Source organism: Oncorhynchus nerka, linkage group LG14 (genome assembly GCF_034236695.1).
Source record: "Oncorhynchus nerka isolate Pitt River linkage group LG14, Oner_Uvic_2.0, whole genome shotgun sequence".
Classification (NCBI taxonomy): domain Eukaryota; kingdom Metazoa; phylum Chordata; class Actinopteri; order Salmoniformes; family Salmonidae; genus Oncorhynchus; species Oncorhynchus nerka.
In genome coordinates this window covers 92,932,236-92,939,763 of record NC_088409.1, presented here as the reverse complement: position 1 = coordinate 92,939,763, position 7,528 = coordinate 92,932,236, and positions in this window count along the sequence as shown.

Here is a 7,528-nt window from a genome sequence, read left to right as displayed (position 1 = left end):
AAAACAGTCATTACCTTTCACCATCTTCTTTGTTGGCACTCCTAGATGTCCCATAAACACTATTGGGTCTTTATTTCGATTAAATCGGGCCATATAAAGCCAAGATATCGTTATATGTAGACTGTGTGATAAACGGAAAAAACAGCGATTTCACAACGTAACGTCATTTTTTAAAATTCAAAAAGTAGACGATAAACTTTCACAAAACACTTCGAAATACGTTTGTAATGCTACTTTAGGTATTAGTAAACGTTAATAAGCGATAAAAATCATCCGTAGGCGATGTACATATCATTAGCTGTCGTCTTGGAAAAAATTTCAGGAGAGAGCTCTTCCGGAATGATCTGGGCGGAGACCGGAGGTACGTCGTGCCCCTCTTTCGGTTCAACCAAGAATCAAAGAGGATTAAATTCACAATACTCGACTGCATGGGGATGCTGTGGGAGTTGAATGCTCGGTCTTATCTAATTCGGATCACTGTTAACAATTGCTGGAAGTGGCGCAAGGATATTTATTTCCATTTTCTGTGATCAGGTTTTCCTGCGCTTTCCGATGTAACGCACGTTATGTAATAGCCACAGTCGTGATTTAACCAGTTTTAAAAACGTCCGAGGGTTTCCTATACACACATTCTAACCATATGAACGTACTATATTCCTGGCATGAGTAGCAGGGCGCTGAAATGTTGCGCGATTTTTAACAAAATGTTCAAAAAAGTAGAGGGTAGGAGCAACTAGTTTTAAGCACCAACTGTCAGAGCATCTTACAGATTACTGCACCTGTACATAGCCCACCTATAATTTAGCCCAAACAACTACCTCTTTCCCAACTGTATTTAATTTATTTATTTATTTTGCTCCTTTGCACCCCATTATTTTTATTTCTACTTTGCACATTCTTCCATTGCAAAACTACCATTCCAGTGTTTTACTTGCTATATTGTATTTACTTTGCCACCATGGCCTTTTTTGCCTTTACCTCCCTTCTCACCTAATTTGCTCACATTGTATATAGACTTGTTTTTTTACTGTATTATTGACTGTATGTTTGTTTTACTCCATGTGTAACTCTGTGTCGTTGTATGTGTCGAACTGCTTTGCTTTATCTTGGCCAGGTCGCAATTGTAAATGAGAACTTGTTCTCAACTTGCTTACCTGGTTAAATAAAGGTGAAATAAAAAATAAAATAAATAAAAAATTGTATTTTTTCCAAATTACCGTACAACAGACCACATATTCACCCTGCACACCCTAATTGACAAACAAACCAACGAAAACAAAGGCAAACTCTTCTCATGCTTTGTTGATTAAAAAAATATCTGTTGACTCAATTTGGCATTATGGTCTGCTATACAAATTGATGGAAAGTGGTGTTGGGGAAAACATACAACATTATGAAATCCATGTAAACAAACAACGGTGTGCGGTTAAAAACAAACACATTTCTTCCCACGGGGCCGTGGGGTGAGACAAGGATGCAGCTTAAGCCCCACCCTCTACAACATAGATATCAACGACTTGGTGAGGGCACTAGAACAGACTGCAGCACCCGGCCTCAACCTACTAGAATCTGAAGTCAAATGTCTACTGTTTGCTGATGATCTGGTGCTTCTGTCCCCAACCACTGAGAGCCTACAGCAGCACCTAGATATTTTGCACAGATTCTGTCAGACTTGGGCCCTGACAGTAAATATCAGGAAAAGGTCCAGTCACCAGGACCACAAATACAAATTCCATCAAGACACCGTTACCCTAGAGCACACAAAAAACTATACATACCTTACATCTGCTCCACAGGTAACTTCCACAAAGCTGTGAACGATCTGAGAGACAAGGCAAGAAGGGCCTTCTATGCCATCAAAAGGAACATAAAATTCAACATAACAATTAGGATCTGGCTAAAAATACTTGATTCAGTTATAGAACCCAATGCCTTTTATGGTTGTGAGGTCTTGGGTCTGCTCACCAACCAATAATTCACAAAATGAGACAAACACCAAATTGAGACTCTGCATGCAGAATTCTTCAAAAATATCCTCGTGTACAAAGTAAAACACCAAATAAATGCATGCAGAGCAGAATTAGGCTGATACCCGCTAGTTATCAAAATCCCGAAAAGAGACGTTCAATTCTACAACCATCTAAAAGGAAGCAATTTTTTTTTTAAACCTGAAGAAAGCCATCACCCACAGAGAGATTAATCTGGAGAAGAGTCTCCTAATTAATCTGGTCCTGGGGCTCTGTTCACAAACAAAAACAGACCCCACAGAGCCCCAGGACAGCAACACAATTAGACCCAACCAAATCATGAGAAAACAAAAAGAGAATTACTTGACACATTGGAAAAACAGAGCAAACTAGGATATGATTTTGCCCTAAGCAGAGAGAGAATACCTGACTACTGTGACTGACCCAAACTTAAGGAAAGCTTTGACTATGTACAGACTCAGTGAGCATGGCCTTGCTATTGAGAAAGGCTGTGGTTGTAGACCTGGCTCTCAAAAGAAGACAGGCTATGTGCACACTGCCCACAAAATGAGGTGGAAACTGAGTTGCACTTCCTAACCTCCTGCCAAATGTTTGACTATATTAGAGACACATATGTCAACAAATTCAGGAAACTAGATGTATGTCGCAAGTCACAACTTCACAGGAGAACCTTTTGAGCATAACATTTATTTTTCTTTTCAAAATGTGTTTTTTGGCAGAAATGCCTCCTCGAACATGTGAACTTTCATGTGCCTTAATATCAAACTTGCATGTCATCTGTAAATACAAATAATATTGTTAACTTCTTAACAACTTCTTGTTCTTAAGCCTAGGCATCCTGCCGGCGGGACAACTTCCTGTGAAACTGAAGGACGCACAATTTAAATAAATAATCATAAAAATGGGGGATATTAAACAAAAAAAAGAATATTCCTGTTGATTTTTCTTTGGATTTTCTCTTACCATATCTACTGTGATATATTCTCCTACATTATTTTAGCATTTCTACAAACTTCAGTGTTTCCAATAGTACCAATTATATGCATGTCCTGGCTTCAGGGCTTGAGCAACAGGTAGTTTACTTTGGGTACGTGATTCAGGTGGAAATTGAGAAAAAAGGGGCCTAGCCCTAATTAAATTACGAGCCTAGTTGGTTTCGCCACAGAGAAAGACAGCAATCTTCCTGCTAGCCATGATTGGCTGAGATAATGACTGGGCTGGACATGCCGAGGAGATGAGTTTGGATTGGTCAGTGGTGTTGCATCTTATGTCAATAAAATGAGCTGCTTGTAATGCGTAGATAATCCTTTCTACTGTAGTTTTATCGAAAGATATTACATTAGCCATGGAGAACTGCAAATATGTTGCTACTGCTCTCAATAACATTTCCGCCCTTTATTTATCAACAAAAGTTGTGATGGACTACTTTCTGGAGGACAATCGTGCCATGCTGATTCTCTCTGACTCTGAAAATGAATCAGACGATGAGGAAATCCTTGATTTAGGTTAAAAAAGTGAAATGTTTAAACAACAAAAAAAAACAAGTGAAAACTTGCTGTTAGCTAGCTAACGTTAGCGGAGGTTAGATGGCTAACGTTACTCTATGGATTGAGATTTTAGTTCATTTTTTTAGCTACCTAATGTTAACGTTACATGTCTAAACAAAAGACCCCAACGCTGGTTACACCTGAAACATGAGGACACCACGTATTACCAGGACACCACCCAGGACATAAACACTTTGGTGGAAAGCTGCTGCCATCCCATGTGACAAAAGAAGCAGCGATGTGGCGTCTCTACAAGGAACCGATGACAACACTTGGTATGTAAAGCATAAACAACACATTTTGATTATTTAATTGACCTCCAACATGATTGGCACTACTTTTATTGATCTCACATGTTTTCTGTATTTTCCAGAGGTACGTGTATTCAGGCTGTCTTCCTTCAGGAATCTGTGGAGAAAACTGCTGCCCCACATCTCAAGCACTAAGCCCAGGACAGACCTGTGCTGAAGGAACAACTATCAGGTCTTCAGATCTGCCAGAAACTGTTAATAAATCAGCCAAGCTGAAGAAGCAAGAGCAGCATCTCCTGCTTGTTCAGAGGGAGCGGTCTGTCTACCAGAAGATGGTTGCTGACTGCAAGACCACCTGTCAAGATCTGCAGTTGTCTCTGGGGGCCCCTACTGAACCAGCAAGTAAAAACATCATTACAGCTTTGATTTTGCTCAACAAGTAAGCAACATTTCCTCCTTTATTATACTGATATGGGAGGCAGGCACTGAGCGGGGTAAAGACAGATTAACAGGGGTGAGACAATCAATTGTAATTTATCTCAATGTTCTTTCATTGTTTGCAGGTGCACTATCCTTCTGACCATATGCAGCCAGGTCCCATCTACTTTTTAACTCCTCGCAAGTGTGGCTTGTTTGGTGTCTGCTGTGAAGGAATACCACAGCAAGTCAACTACTTGCAAAGGCAGCAGCACATTCATCAACTATGTGCACCATTTCTTCACCAACTATGGAGTTGAGGAAACACGTATGGACCTGAATTGGGATAACCCATCCAGAGGTGGCGCTCCAAGTGGCCGGGGACTTTAATGCAGGGAAACAAATCCATCTTACCAAAATTCTATCAGTATGTTAAATGTGCTACCCGAGGGGGAAAAAACTCTGGACCACCTTTACTCCACACACAGAGATGCATACAAAGCTCTCCCTCACCCTCCATTTGGTAAATCTGACCATAATTATATCCTCCTGATTCCTGCTTACAAGCTAAAATTAAAGCAGAAGTCACCAGTGACTCGATCAAAAATAGTGGTCAGATGAACCAGATGCTAAGCTACAGGACTGTTTTGCAAGCACAGACTGGAATATGTTCAGGGATTTCTCCGATGGCATTGAGGAGTACACCACATCAGCCATTGGCTTCATCAATAAGTGCATGGATGAGGTCGTCCCCACAGTGACTGTACGTACAGTATATACCCCAACCAGAAGCCATGGATTACAGGCAACATCCGCACTGAGTTTAAGGCTAAAGCTGCCGCTTTCAAGGAGCAGGACTCTAACCCGGAAGCTTATAAGATATCCCGCTATGCTCTCCGATAAACCATCAAACAGGTAAATCGTCAATACAGGACTAAGATCGAATTATACTACAGTCGTACTACAGATGTAGCAGGGCTTGCAAACCATTACAGACTACAAAGGGAGTACAGCCGATAGCTGCCCAGTGACACAAGCCTACCAGACGAGCTAAACTACTTCTATGCTGGCTTCAAGGTAAATAACACTGAAACGTGCATGTGAGCACCAGCTGTTCTGGACGACCGCAGCCAACTTGAGTAAGACCTTTAAACAGGTCAACATTCACAAGGCCGCAGGGCCAGACGGGTAACCAGGACGTGTAGCAATGAAGTGCTTTGTAAGGCAGGTCATGGCTCAAAAACCATTTTCCCACAAACCCTAGACCAACTCCAATTTGCATACCACCCTAACAGATCCACAGATGATGCAATCTCTATTGCACTCCATACTGGCCTTTACCACCTGAACAAAAGGAACACCTATGTGAGAATGCTATTCATTGACTACAGCTCAGCTTTCAACACCATAGTAACGTCAAAGCTCATCAATAAGCTAAGGACCCGGGGACTAAACACTTCCCTCTGCAACTGGATACTGGACTTCCTTACGGGCCGTCCCCAGGTGGTAGGTAGCAACACATCCGCCACGCTGATCCTTAACACAGGGGCCCCTCAGGGGTGCATGCTCAGCCCCCTCCTGTACTCCCAGTTCACTCATGACTGCACGGCCAGGCACGACTACAACACCACCGTCAACAACAATGAGACAGCCTATAGGGAGGAGGTCAGAGACCTGGCCGTGTGGAGCCAGGATAACAACCTCTCCTTCAATGTGAGCAAGACAAAGGAGATGATTGTGGACTACAGGAAAAAGAAGACCGAGCACGCCCCCATTCTCATTGATGGGGCTGCGGTGGAGCAGGTTGAGAGCTTCAAGTTTCTTGGTGCCCACATCTCCAACAAACTAACATGGCCCAAGCACACCAAGACAGTTGTGAAGAGGGCACGATAAAACCTATTCCCCCTCAGGAGACTGAAAAGATTTGGCATGGGTCCTCAGATCCTCAAAGGTTTCTACAGCTGCACATCGAGAGCAATCTGACTGGTTGCATCACTGCCTGGTACGACAACCACTCGGCCTACAACCGCAAGGCACTACAGAGGGTTGTGCGAACGACCCAGTACATCACTGGGGCAAAGCTTCCTGCCATCCAGGACTTCTATACCGGGCGGTGTCAGAGGAAGGCGCTAAAAATTGTCATAGACTCCAGCCACCCTAGTCATAGACTGTTCTCTCTGCTACCGCACAGCAAGCGGTACCAGAGCGCCAAGTCTAGGTCCAAGAGGCTTCTTAACAGCTTCACCCCACAGGCCATAAGACTCTTGATCATCTAATCAAATGGCTGCCCAGACTATTTGCATTGCCCCCTATTCCCTCTTTTACACTGCTCTGTTGTTATCATCTATGCATAGTCACTTTAATAACTCTTCCTACATGTACATATTACGTCAATTACCTCGATTAACCGGTGCCCCCACACGTTGACTCTGTACCGGTAGCCCCCTGTATATAGCCTCGCTATTGTTATTTTACTGCTGCTCTTTAATTACTTGTTACTTTTATTTATTTTACTTACTCATATTCTTTATTTAACTGCATTGTTGGTTAGGGGCTTATAAGTAAGCATTTCTAAGGTCTACACCTGTTGTATTTGGTGCATGTGACTAATACCATTTGATTTGATTTGATTTGAACTGTAGTGGCCACAGCAATAACGAGTTTGTGTTCTGGTATTGTGCCTGACGGACCATGCACAAGCTCCACCACAGTCTGGACCTTCACTTCCTGATCACAGGCCACACCACAGTCTGGACCTTCACTTCCTGATCACAGGCCACACCAAGATTGCCCCCGACTTGTTCTTCGGCCTTATGAAGCAGCGCTTCAGAAAGACCAGAGTGAACACTTTGTCTGAGATTGCTGGTGTTGTGAAGGACAGCACTGTGACAAGGGTCAACATCCCACAGCTGGTTGGACTGGAGGATGGTACGGAGCTGGTGGAAAGTTATGGCTGGCAACAACACCTGACTCCGTTCTTCAGGCCGCTGCCACAGATCAAGCAGTACCAGCACGTCAGGTGAATGTAATTTTCATTGCATTGTATGAGGTTATTCTTCTTATCTAAACTTGGGAGGTGAATTGATGTTGCAAGGTTGGAATGTCTTCTCATCATTGTTGTTGTTGTTATTTCCTGTTTTACAGCTTCGATGCTCTGGAGCTTGTTGTTGTTGTTAGTTCCTGTTTTACAGCTCCGATGCTCTGGAGCTTGGTGTTGTTGTTAGTTCCTGTTTTACAGCTTCGATGCTCTGGAGCTTGGTGTTGTTGTTAGTTCCTGTTTTACAGCTCCGATGCTCTGGAGCTTGGTGTTGTTGTTAGTTCCTGT